Source organism: Amblyomma americanum, chromosome 6, assembly GCF_052857255.1.
Source record: "Amblyomma americanum isolate KBUSLIRL-KWMA chromosome 6, ASM5285725v1, whole genome shotgun sequence".
Lineage (NCBI taxonomy): Eukaryota > Metazoa > Arthropoda > Arachnida > Ixodida > Ixodidae > Amblyomma > Amblyomma americanum.
In genome coordinates, this window is record NC_135502.1 from 46,245,210 (window position 1) to 46,259,418 (window position 14,209).

Genomic DNA, 14,209 nt, shown 5'->3' on the forward strand with positions numbered 1-14,209 from the left:
CATCCTCAGCCTCCAACTCAAGAATAGCCCATAGCAGTTCTGGTTTTCTGAGTTGTCTGAGACATCTAGACCCAACTCTCTTGCAAGCTCAGCAATTTCGGTTTGCGCAACGACTTCAAATCCATGGCTGCTCCGAATGCTGCTTTCTCTACTGCCTACTATTGTCTTGCCGCAAACTAACCCGGCAGCAACGACAACCACAATTACCAGCTCTGTTTCTGACACTAACAAAAGCCTGGCAAAACTCAGAAGAAGAAAGTCCCGCACTCACCAAACCTTGCAGCCAAGAATTCAGCGCAGTCGTTCCGCTGCAGGCAACCAGTCATCACACAGGCTCGTTGCACTGCTCCCGGATGGTCGTTGTGCTGCTCAGCATACAGTTGACCGCATATCTTCGCTGCTGGCCTCCGTTGTCGGGATCCCACCGCTGGCAACCAGTTGTTGCATTTGGGTTGCAAGCCCCAAGGGTAGCGTTGGCCTGGCGGCCTGGGGCAAAGCTGGAAACATCCGAAGGTCCCGGCAAAGGATGAGTCGACTGGCAACAGAACAACTTGTTTATTCCTGGCATCGCAAAAGAGCAGCCGGTCAGGGCGACCACGTTACTCGAAGGAAGGTATCGAAGTCTCTCCCTTGGCGTCCCGGCGCAGCTGTCTTTTATACCCTCGGAGTCGAGGGCAAGAAGGAACGGCTTGGGAAGAGGCGTCCGATACGGCGACGCTTGAACATGTCCAGACGTGACGGGCGCGTCCGCCAGGCCGGCGCCGGTCAGACCTCCTCGCCTCCCAGTTGGGCGAGCTCCTCTCCCCGGCTGCCGCGCTTTGACAAGCGTGGGCAAAACATGCACACACACACACCACACACGCACGACGACACGTGGCACTGAAACCTGCCTGGACGCGCTTGGCGGGAGGCGTTGCGGCAGCGATGAACGAAGCCGCGGCATCCGTTGCATCCGCGCCGGCTATACCGCGCGTCGTAGGCGAGACGTAACAGCCCCTAATAAACTAATTCAAATCGTTACATTTACGTGCAGGACATTAATACATAACTTGTTAGTAATTCTCCTCTGAGGAGCCTCACTTCACTAACGGAAATGTTTCTAAATTGAGTTTCAAGTTTAGTTTACTCAGCACCATATCTGGATGCTGGGGGCGTGGCAAAAAAGCCAACCAAGAACGCTGACTTGAGAGGAACTGCGCCCCCTCTATAGACATCTGTGGAGGCGGCAGCTGCGCCACATTTTTAGACTGTTCGAAGTGCAAATAAAAAAATATAAAGAAATAGAAATTCAATAACATATGCAAAAAAGGAAGAATATAGCATATAGTAGCTTACAATCTACGCAGACATTCACCTTTGGCACGCTTGATTTCCAACAGACATTCCGGTTCACAAAGAGTGATTAACGAATCTGCGCCATAAAAAATTGCAATCACACACACACACACACACACACACACACACACACACACACAACACACACACACACACACACACACAAACACACACACACACCCACACACAGCACACACACACACACACACGCACCACGCACACGCACACGCACACACACACACACACACACACACACACACACACACACACACACACACACACACACACACACACACACACACACACACACACACACACGCACGCACGCACGCACGCAGCCACGCACACACACACACACACGCGCGCGCACGCACGCACGCACCGCACGCACGCACGCACACACACACAAAATAAACATAGAACAAAGTATTAGAAAAATGCACGATCCAAAGTGCTAATCTGGCCTATGTATTTTGTCTGCGTCTAGTGGGAGGAGATACTGCGAATGAAAAATTCCCCGCTAAAGCTTAGCAATGAACAGAGGCATCGCGCGCTGCAGGCTCGATTTTCTTTGCGATGTTCAAAGAAAAATTCCCTTTTTTAATTTTATTCTTATGAGTCACGGTAGCTAGGCCAGAATAAGAAGGAAGTCTCGCAAAGTAGTTTTCTGTTATGATGGGCTTACGCACATATCGTTATTATCATCATGATGCCATGCAGTCACCGTTAATCGCTAAGGCGTTCTCGTTCTGCACACAGTTCTCTCAGGCGCAGTAGAGCGAGGAAGCAACTAAAGCGGCCCACCACTCTCAGACAGCACCAGAGAGCACGGCGGCACTTAGCCGGGGCATCCTGCAGTAGCTGGGTATTTAGGTAGGGAGTCATCCGCGTGCACCGGACGCGTATGCCACGAAAGAGCCTGTGATTATCACCGTGCTGCCGCCAGAGACGCAATTCTTGCCTGAACAATTTGCCTGCGCAATAAGGCCTTGTACTCTTCCAATACAGGCTGGTTATTCTGTACTTTATATTGTCATTCCGCTATCCCGGCTTCATCCTTACAATCGTGCGGTTGGCCGAATTTTCAAGGAGCATGCTGATTATTGTAGTATGGATATTACTTACGGTGGTCTACACGCCTTTCAGAATTAGGGAGGCCGCCAGTAGTTAAAATCTTATCTACTTAATATTAACTAACCAGCCTCCAAACTAACACGTCTTGGCGTTATTCTGATGTACTACGGCGCTGGCAATGCTGTACCGAAAAAAGCGCTCTTCTAATTCAAAAATTCTATTTTTAAAAATTGTGTAAAGCCTTAGGTGAAACAGTTCGTGTATGTACACATAAAGGTGTTGAAGCGTTATTTCTTGCACTCCCTGCCAGTGGTTGTGCTTTCGACGAGGCAACTCGGTGGCAGAAAGGACACAAGCAGAGAAGGATGCCGAGAAATACCTCCTCGCTTTGTTTTTATTTTTTTTCTACAGACTTCATTTATCTCTCTTCTTGTTTCGCCGCGATTGAGACACGCAGCAAAGAGTAGCCTGGAAGTGACGTGGTCATTCCTGTAGTCGCTTACAGAGTTCGCGTCCCCATTCAGCGTGAAAATGGCTGTGGGAGAATCGACCAGTCAGCCATCGAGTGAAGCTCGGGAGCGCATGCGTCGACTCCTTTCCGCCGGGTTATTGCTTTATTCCTGCACACTTTCTATTCTACCTGCCGTGCACAGAGTACGAAACACAGTGGCGTCTGCGGTGGGTGAGCAATTTGTCACTATTTTTTGTTTTTATTGCGGTTCGCTCACTGCATCGTGCGCGGGTAGTGCCACTAGCACGCGCACACCCGATGTGCTTTTCTCTTCTTTTTTGCGGTCGCCGTTTCTTGCCACCCACATTCAGCTTCAAAGAGTTCCACTCCAAAGGACATGCTGCTGCCTGTTTGCGACTCAATCTAGAAGGTCGGCCCATGTCTAGTCTTTTAGAGGCAGAGTTGAAGTTTTTCTGGGCATCGGTATGGCGGCAACGAATGTCTGTTGCCAATGTGTCACGTACGTAGGTAAGTTTTCCTACAATTAGTTCACATTGCGTATAGGCCACACGTTTAAAGCCATAGTGTAGGAGTTTCAAACTTTACAAGTTCCGTGTCGTATTTGTATTCGGAAATAGCGTCCGTAGTGGCTGCATGGTTATGATGCTCGGCCTCTGACCCGAAAGACGTGGGTTTTCGTCCAGGCCGCGGCGGTCACATTTCGAGGGGGGCGAAATGCCAGAGGCCCGTGGACTGTGCGATTTCGGTATACGTAAAGGACTTCAGGTAGTCGAAATTGTCCGGAGCTCTCCACTACGGCGTCGCTCATAGCATTAGTCGCTAAGATAAACTCATAAACCATGAGCTAACCCGTATGAGATAGTTTCTGCTGAAATAAGTTTAGAGTACAGTACAAAAGAAATAAATGTGAATTGCCTATCCTACGAACGTGGCGAAAGCAGGCAACAGCCTTCGTATTCGTGAGTAATGATTTGCAAACAAAGTTTTCGGAGCATGCCGGTTAGTAGAAACATTTAAAAGCACGAAAAAATAACGGTAATACAGATAGTCCTCACATCGCTTATTACGCTTTCTGCGAATTGGTACTGCGTTTTCACCGAAGCGTTTCGTTATTTCAGCGTTAATTTTCTTTTTCTTGAAACAGTCAAACCAAAGTAAGAATAACCCTTTCGCCTGACCCGCTTCACGAACAGTAAAATGCTTAATGTGTAGCTGCCCGCTATGCTGGTGATTGTCGATTCGATTCAATATAATTTCTTATTTTAAAATATCGTGTAGAAACTGATAGATACAGAAACGAAGGTTATAGTAACCCATTGCTCGGTGTAGGGGAAGGGGACTATTGCGACGAGGGTGGCTTCCTGGATCTTTGTAAAGGTGTAATGTCGTGTGAACAGCTTGGTACATTGCAGTGCGTACTACACCATTTTTCTTTTCTCTTCGGGGAATTGCAAGCGCAGGGCTTATGTTACGCAGCCCGTAATTAAGCACTATTTCTGAGTATCGAGTTTGCCAGGCTGAGAGCGGTGAGATGAACACAGACAAAAATTATTATTTTGAAATCGTATAGTATTCATTATTAAATCACTTTAGCATCTCTGACCTGGAGGCGGAGAATCGTGGAAAACTGTATGAGAGCCAATATTTCGTCATCGGCATTGTACATCAGCAAAACCGTTTTCACGCGTATTTCTACTTGGAACTGAGTACTCGGTTAAGAGAACTGGTTGGTAGACATCATTGCCTTTAATGGAGCTGCATGGGGACGCCGGTGCTGTGGCAAACCAAACAGCTTTCTATATAACCTTAGGCCATATCCTCAAGTGCTGTAATTTTTAGGGTTCGTAAGAAAAGATAGCAAACCTTGCTGTTCTCCGGGTTCCGTGAAGCTCTTTATGTCGCGATTTAAATATCCTGTCATGCAATTCGTTTTTGTTCTGTGTTTTCTCATGCAGTTAAGCCATTGCGAATAACAATTATAGCCAACGTGTCACTGGCAGTGACTGACCGCGTTATATTCCTCGCAGGACAATGAAAAATATTATTTTATTCTTTTATTCAGAAAAAAAGTAATTAAAAAAAAACCAAAGCACTCACCTGCATTATGCTTAATGGCCTGCAAAAATTGCAAGCGAAATTTTTTCTTGCGAAAATAAACTCGATTTATTAAAGAGGATTTTATTTCGTTTCTTAGAGCTGTCAGTTCGCACTGCGATCTAATTGTCGAAGGCCACCGCCTGTTGTGCTCACTCTGAAGCACTCAGAATATTATCGTAGTGCCCAGAGCAGCCTGGTGAATTGCATGTCAGAGTAATGCTCAGCTTGCCTCTTAAAACGCTGCTGCCTGTAAGTGCTTTCCTTTTATAAACGTGTTGGACCTAATTTCTCCGCAACTCGAAATTACCGACAACACCTTTAGATGTAGCTCTTACTGTAGGATTCTATTATGGCTGCAAACTTTTGGACAGCCATTTTGCTGCAAAGCTTGATCGTTTGCGCATCGCCCAAAGTCTGTCTGCTTCGCAAAGGCGAATCAGCAAATCGGTGTACATGTGGTAATATGATTGCGCTTGACATGTGCTTTCACTCAATTCTCAGATCTAGACTCAGATGCAACAAGAGAATTTGTGAGTAGGATGCTAGGTATGATTTTTTTACAGCAAAACTTTACGGCTTTTATTTACCCTCCTGAGCACAGCAAGTACCTTTCTGTGCTTAAAAAAACAAAATAGCAACTACGCTGCTCTGTTCTCTTCAGCTCTGCGTTATATCGAACTCGCCTGGACCATGGAATAAAATGAAAATCAGATGGAAGGTGGTCATGTGCTCCAATCAGAGCTGCACAGGTTGTGTCTGTGCCAAACTTGCATGCAAGAGAGTGAGGCGTTTTCTGGACGATAGAGCGCGGACATTACGCATTTAAATGTAAAAATTCTACGCCGTACAGCGATTATAGTTCTTTTTTTTTTCAAAGTCGCCCGTTATAGCAGGCCTTGGCCACCAGTTTATTACGGTCATTATGTCCTGCGGTTCTGCTGCCATCGCGCGGCTCACACATTGTACGCCGGCTTGGGGCCATCTTCATTTCAAGAAAACTGCTCCCGCGTCTGATCCCTGCCATTAAGTCTTTGTACTACCATGGTTATACACATTCTTAATGCACACGTGTAGCTTTGGTCGCGTCGCAGTCGGCAACCACAAGATAGACTTGCGTGTTTGGTGCCGCAGAGAAGAAATTGTGTAACAGAAACCGTCAGTTCAGGAGAAGCAAAGTTCCCGGTGCCAGCAAAAACAAAAGCGCCCACATCAATGCTTCAGTCTTGTACCTAAGGCGAGTAGAAATTTTCTATAGCCGGTTCCCGTCGTGCTATGATGACCATGGGCGGGCAATGTCATAAAGAAATTTTTTTCTAGCCAGAACATAGCTCCAGTAGCCTCTATACCGGCTGTCTGAAAATTACGGCAACTTAGTTCACGGAAGCCATCAAAATTGCAAAATGAAAAATTTATCAGCTTATAGACCCGGAACCTATTCTGATAGCATGGACCGCGAGCTAGGTAACCCAGATGAGGCGGCTTCTATTACTCACTGCTGGACGAACAGTTTCTTGAGAACGTATCTTCTCTGTGAGTGCCTTGCATTTGCGAGTGCAAGACATACACTGTATTGTGCCCTGGACCGCCTCGATCCTCGCCCATTAACAGAGCAAAAGATCCCTGGTCCGTGGCCACAGCAGTCGACTGCCTCGACACAGCAGACACTCTTTGCCTTCTTGAGAGCGACTGGATTGAGTCACAAATTCTGACAGCGTTGTGCGTGTGTGTATCTTATGCCTTTTTTTCCCTTCTCTCTTCCTCCTTTTAATCCCCTAATTCCTCTCCCCCAGTGCAGGGTAGCCAACCGGAACCCCTTTCTGGTTAACACCCCTGCCTTTCTCTCCTCCCCTTTATCTATCTATAGACATCGTAATATCTGAGGTCGAGGCAGCGTGAGGAACGAATAAGTGGCAAGAGCGACTAAAACCAGTCATGATACTTCATGGTGCTGTGCACCCACGATGTTGAGAAACGCCTTATCCGCCATGTGGTTTCTATCATAGCGCATTCTGGAAGACGAGGGTCACAAACTTCCTCCCTGGGCAGGTAAGGCGCAGATCCCCTCTACGGTTACCCGCCCTCCCAGTACGCAGCCGTTTAAGACATTAAACTTATTAGGCCTGTCGACAGGTGCACCGGCGTGGATCGAAGAAAGGAGTTCACGAAACTGCTGTTTTGCACGCATTAAAGAAGCGAAATAGTTGTAGCTGGAGGAACAATTGCACAATATCGAGGATATTAAGAAAGAACGCGGTGTAAACAACTAGCACGGAACGCAGGAGCTTAATTACATGAATAATAAGGCAAGAAAGCAACTGGGTACAAGTGGTAATTGAATCACAATACAGACGTACACTTGAAAAATAGTAAAAGCAAGCGAGCGAGACTGAAACTTCCAGGAGTATACTCAAGGCAAGAAAGTTCTCTCACGCCCAGGCGTCACGGAGGCGTTCGGAGTTGACGGTTTTGACAACGGGCCTCACAACAAGATGGTTGTGACAACGCAGATGACGGAACTGGATTGTGGCAACGATCTTTCACCTCGCTTCGTCCCTGCACTACTTGCGTCCTTGTACAGGGAATCTTTTCTAATACCGCAAAATAGGAAACGTTCTAAATAATAGCAGACACTGCCCGTAAACGGCACAGTAGAGTAATAATCCTAGACAAATAAAGCACTTAAATGCATAACCCTTGAACCAACACATAAAGTGTCTGAAAGTGAGATAACATAACTCTTTCAAAAGAACAGACGCATCATACTAAATTTGCATGAGAGCTAATCCGTTTCCGAATATTAAGCACCTATAATACACGTATTCACATCATCACCTTCATAATAATATTAATCATCACGAGCCTGACTACGTCTACTGCCACCTTATACTCGCGAACTTTACATTAGTAGTTATCTACCTGGCACTCTCCCACCCACTGCTACACTGCCCTTCTTTTGTATCCATTCTTACACGCTTAAAGTCTGTCGGTTGCTCTGTCTTCGCTTTCCGTGCACTGCCCGTGTCAATTACATTTTGATTTCAACTTAGGTATCATTGTCTTGCACTTTTTACCCAAGCAGTGCTGATCCATTGATGTCTTTTAATGTTACAACTACCATTTTCTTTTCTATAACTCGCTGCGCGGTCCGCATCTTAATTTGATGTATTTTGTTAGCCTCCAGTTTTCTATATTTATTTCACTTTCGACGTCCTGGCCAGCGGGCGATATTTGCATTAGGTACAGTATTCTTTAACCACTTCTAGTGCTTCGTTGCCTATAGTGAACTGTTGTGTGCTTCCGAGACTTCTGAGTGTTACATTAAATTTCTTAAGTTTAACTTTTAGACACATTGATCAGCTCTGCCTGTGTACTCTTTTAATCATGCTTTCCAAATTCGTCCTTTGAGTCACTTAGTAACAAAATGTCATCGGCAAACTCGAAATTAAGATATGCTATGTTAAGGCTTATCCCAAGCTCTTCTCAAATGCAATTCTCCAAGTACCTCTTGTAGGCATACTTCTGCCCTATAGGAGTACGGTGCTGTGCAGCCGATATATATATATATATATATATATATATATATATATATATATATATATATATATATATATATATATATATATATATATATATGCCTATTCTATTGTTTGGCTCCGCAACGCATGCATCACTGCAGAGGCTTCTATTGAGTGAAATGCTTTGTCACAATCTATGCAGGTTGTATTTTTCTGTGACCAGATTTATAGCGTGGATATGATCAATTGCCGAGCAGACATTTCTAGGCCAGCCTGGCCATCTGGTTGGCTAAAGTGTAAGATTGCTGTAATTCAATTCCGACAATTCCGAATTAGTAAAAGCTATCACCTGTATTCCTATTACCTCTGTTCATTTTTACCTCAATTACATCTGTTATACATACATCACCTTGATATTTTTCCCGTAAGCATCATTTTTATTTTTGGGTTGAATGTCGCAAGGACGCTTGCGGAAGGACGTCTTCCACATGTATTTTTGTGCGGATAGAAAGTTATCGTCGGGCATCGAAAATTAAATGTTCTCTTAATTAGACTTGAATGGAATGTATATATATGCCCTTTGCCAAAGCGAACAGTCTCAATCACCGTTTTAAAACGTAGCAGAATATATTAATAAATTATTTAGGTTCGTTTTACTTGGTGTGTTAACACATTGTGATGCAGGTATCAAGTTTATTTGTCGTTACATATACTGTAGTTCTCTAGTTCGGGCCTGTTAAAGGCGTATTAGTTTGTTACATGGAAACATGTAAGCTCTATTTTTTCACTTTTGTGGTAAGCACTATTCCTTCAGCCGGCAGCATATTACAGTTCAGAGGAACGGACACCCAGAAGACAGAACAGGGGCAATTTGCAACTTCCACCCTTGGAGCAAGACTCCGTCTGTCTCAAATTTTTGTCAAGGATTCTGCGGCAGCGGCTCATCTAGCAATAGGATTAGATCGATCCAGACGGCTAACTGAAATCCGCTAGCGTCGCTCTCCTGAGCCCGCTTAATATAGGGGATTAATAGGGACAGCACATGAACTAATATGAGCGAACAGGAAGCTCAAATTACAGACAGAAAAACTCAATCGTCCAAAGGTATATCGCCAGCACTCATTACTTTAGGACCGTTATGGCCAGCGTGATAATGGACTAATTAGATTCGGGAAGGCTCCTCTGTGCAGAAAGCGACTGCTCATACCCGTTATTCAGGACCTGGTACCGTGAACCCAGATGTCGGAGAGTTTGGAAATTATGGTCTTCAAGGTTCCACATGCGTAAATATTCCCTTTCAGTAGACTATATAGCTTAATATCTCGCATTTTTTTTATTCGAAAAAAGTACATGCTGCTATACCAGGCGCTTCATCTCCGAAGTTATGCAATGTTTGAAAATATGCGTCTTAAGTTAGAAGAGCGCTTTTTCGGCGTAGCATTGTCAGTAGTGCAGCGCATCAGAATGCAGCTAAGACATGCTAACTAGTAAGCTGGTTAACTAATACAGAATAGCTCAGTTTTGAGCTATTACTGTTCTGCTTCTTATTGCTGAAAGGCATATAATATCAATGCCAATTTACCGAACTTATAAAACAAAATTACTCTCGGCGCTGTGACAGAAGAAATTGTGACCTTTTCGACTTATGTGCACCGGAAGCGTTGCTTTGCCTGTGAGCTTTTTGAAAGTGCGTGTATTCTGGCCCCTTGTATTCTAACCTTTGTTTGCCGAAGCGCCAAGGATAACTGCATTTCAAAATTCTAAAAAAAGTGGCATAAATATTACTTACAGTGGGCTACACGCTTCTGAGTAAAAAGTTGAACAATAGTCTTAATAAAAGATTACTATTCAAGACATGTTAAATAGCTTATTAGTTTGAGCGTCTTAACTGCATTGTGATGCGCTACACCATTGACAATGGAATGCAAATAAAGCGCTCTTCTAACTCATAAAGCATATTTTTAAAATTGCAGAACATATTAGGTGAAACATTCATTATGTGTGTACATTTAAAAAAAGTCAGCAATCTTACTCTTGTGAACTCACTGCTCCCCACCGCAGTCAGCCTGCACAATTATTCTGAAAAGGTGTACTAAACCTATCGGGATTGAGAAACTAACCATGGCATCGTTATAACAAATTTGATTGCGGTGGAGTTAATTGAAGAGGCTAGTAAAGAACATTCTAAATTAGAACCTCAGCATGCGCTGAGGTTGCATTGCGCCAGCTGTTTGATGAAAAACATAACTAGGTTAGTCACCGGCAGTGTTTGTGAAGGAAGTTGCACTGTGCCGTTGAATTGTTCGTCTACAAAAGTACGAACGGGCGAGTAGTTACGCTAGTGAGGGTGAGAGGTAGCAAGCCACGGTAATTGCATTCCGCGGGTCGGGAGACTCTGCCGAGGCCATGATCTCGTCGCTTTGCACAGCCGTCACGCAACCAGCAGTGCACAGCCTCGACCCGCTACAGGCAACATTAGGTAATAGCAGCGGCAGAGAATGCACGCATTTTCACTAAACGTTGATCCCGCACGCGCATTCCACGGGTAGGCTGTCTTGTGATACGTGAGTCGTATCATGTACGATGTTATGCAGTTGTCAGTTTTGTTCTCTCGTCGGCACAAAGAGGTCTGCTCGTACGTTCACCACGTAAGTTCCGGCGTTAAAGTTAACCAAACTAACGCGGATCAGTCGACACCTTGTCAGCCAGAGTTTGCTTATAGGGCTTATGTAAACGCTATCCGGTCGAGGAAGGCACATGCCACACGGAACTGAATCAACCTACCTCCCAAGTGTCTGTTGACTCTCTGAGACGTGCTCGGCATAATTCATGTAGAAACCATCCAGTAAGGGAGGCAGTTGGAATGACCGGATCTGAGATCAGAAATATCTACCGGAGTTGTACTACCACCGCACCTCGTCAGTGACAGCGCTAAATTGCGGTGATCTAGACTGCCACCTTTCCATTTTTTCGCTCCCGTCTGTGGCACTGGTCGCCACTGAAATCTTTTTGGCTTTAAATCGCTAACGCTTTAATAATGCAAATGTTCAGTAGCCGAGTCCTCATGGCTTGATTTTGCCTCTATGTCTAGCACTAGCAGAACTTTCTTGGTTCCTTTAATTGAGTGTAGTAAAGCACTTAGACTCTTTTAACATATAATTATTCTCTTTGCTATTCGTGAAAATAAATAGAGCAAAATTTTAAGCGTCAGCGCGAAAGAAAAGCTGCCTGAGGAACAAAATAATTAACAAAATATGCGCTGTGGCCAAACAAGATAAAAAAATTGACATGAAGTTAATTGTCTTGTATATGATGTGAAAAGAACCCGCCTAGGGGCATTGTGTACGCAAGTAAAGTGTCGACAGGCATGAGGTTTTTGTGTTTTAAGTCATGAACAGTATTGTATACCACTAGGCGCCCCTATGCTGCTCAATAAAAATATGATAGGATCATATATGATAGGATCAGTCTCTAGGAAAGAAATGGCGATTTGTCTCCTTTCAGGCCGTAACGATAACCAAGACACCTGTCAAGTGAAAAATCTCGAGAAAACCGGTAAGCGAGCCTGTCTTACCTTGAGAACTGCGCATGATGGTCAACTACTGCAGTGCTCATGACAACGGTCACCTGCTACACTGCAACCCTGATCACAAGTGAGTAAGACAAGTATTAACTTTGTGCAATCCTCCCCCCCCCCCCCCCCCCCTAACCTCTATGGCATCTGCCGTATGTAGGCTTATTACATGTTTCGACACTAAGGTTTCATGTCACCGCGAAATTGCACCTTCCAACTCACGCACATCTTATTCCTGCACTTGCTCCTCTGTTAAAGCTTCGTTAGCGCTTTCCTCGTAGCACGGTTTAGAAACTTTCCCCGGGTGAGCCAGTGTGAATTTTCTGTCCTCAATGCCTTCCTCATGTTTTCCTCTCTTGTAATACTTATGGACAGTGGACCCGCAGCTGTGGCTCACTGTTTAGAGCGCTCGGCTACTGAGCCGGATTACCCGGGTTTCAACCCTACCGCGGCAGCCACGTTTTTATTTAAAGAAACGCGAAAGGCTACCGTGGTCTGTATGATGTAAGTGCAGGTTAAAGATCCCCAGGCGGTCGAAATCATTCGGGAGGCCTTCACTACGGCAACACTTACCATCTTTTTTCTTTCACTTTCATCTTTCTCTCTTCCTTCGTGGTAAACCCACCCAGAAATGAGGCAGTTACTGCGCCATTGTAAGGTACTGTTATTGAAATTTGAAGGTAATGGTCCACTCTTCTGATACGTAGCGCAATCTTTCTTTTTATTTTTTTATAACTCGCATCGAGTAATTAAGACTGCCACAGAAAACGAACGGGGGCGTTTTCGACGATTAAAAAACGTTATTAGCAAAAGAATTCTAGGCTGCAGAGGGGATATCTGCGGATATATTTTTTGTTACAGTGAAATCCTACAACATATGAAGAAACTGCGTCCGTAAACTATTTCGTGTAGAAAAATGCCGCTGTCCCCAATTGCTGGGCATACGTCCGCTGTAACAGCAGTGAGGGGACCTTGTGGGGTTTTCTTAAGGAAACTGCCAACACATTTCATTTGCCATTAGCTCGAGAAGACAGATGGCAAAAGCCCTGTTTGAGACGTTAGTCCCTGCATTGATGTGTTGACAGCCTTACCCCGCCTTTATGGACAGCAGCGTATTGAAGCGGGAGCAACAAATGCTTGCTGAGCCTTCCGCAAATACTGTTTTTAACTTCCGACTTCGACCTGACCAGTCAACGCATGGCTTCGTGCTAAAGGAAAATTTTGTAACATGGCCAGTGAGCTTCTGCCTGTGTCACAAGCCAGAGACTATTGATCATTGCTTTATGTTTTGTAGTGATACCGTGTTTTTATGAAACATTCTTCAACGCACTCACATAAATACAATGAGATCGCGCCCTGTACTATAAGATTTTTGCCTACAATGGAATGTTCAAAAGTTTCATGTGATATTTTTGTGCTCATGGGACTGCTGAATATGTCGAAAGCACCATCATAGATCGCTACGCAGAGCCGCCACTTCTAAGTCTGTTCACAGAGCAGTGTGCTTTGGTAAAGAGAGTATTTGCTGCTCAAGATCGGCCTCCTGCCTGGCTTCCTTTGATCGGATTATGCTGGCGTGAGTTTGTGTGACGGGCTCGCGGGACGAGGCCCGGTTAAGTAAGGCTTGAAGCCTGTCAGTTTTGTGTTTTCCATGAAGGAAAAAATTGGCGGTGGTTTAGCTCTGGTTAAACCTGGAGTGACGCGATAGCTAGAGCTGGCTGAGTGGAACTTGTTCACTGACCAACCATGTGACGAACCAGGTGATCAGCCACGCTGCCGTGCCGCCGGCAGCTGCTCCGCACCACGTTACCAACCACGTGACAGCGTGGCGGCGCAGCCACGCTGAAGGCTCGAAATGCTATACAGTAATGTAGCTACCGCTACAAAAAAATGCTGCGGTGGCCGAGTTGTCTAACGTAGGGGGAAGCTGATCTATTCGCGCCACCACGGGTTTCAGTTGCACTCAAAGCCATAAGAATATCCTAGGTTCTTCCTTGGTGCAAGTGTGCATAAATGTCCAAGTCTGCACATATGTCCAAGTTTCCGTATAAAAGCATTAACTCATTATCGCAGTCCGAACAACCTTCATACGTGAATGGATCCAAATCGTATTTGGTGAACTAGGCAAATTGACCCTCATTT

At 45.0% G+C, this 14,209-nt stretch overlaps 1 long non-coding RNA gene across 1 annotated transcript in view; it reads left to right on the top strand.

The window, feature by feature from the left end:
* The window catches only part of LOC144094688 (uncharacterized), a 183,625-nt gene extending 171,485 nt beyond the window's left edge, over positions 1-12,140 (top strand). The window contains exon 3 of the long non-coding RNA XR_013306543.1: positions 11,998-12,140. This is a non-coding gene — a long non-coding RNA (uncharacterized LOC144094688). The remainder of the gene's footprint in view (positions 1-11,997) is intronic.
* The last annotated feature ends 2,069 nt before the right edge of the window (positions 12,141-14,209 follow it).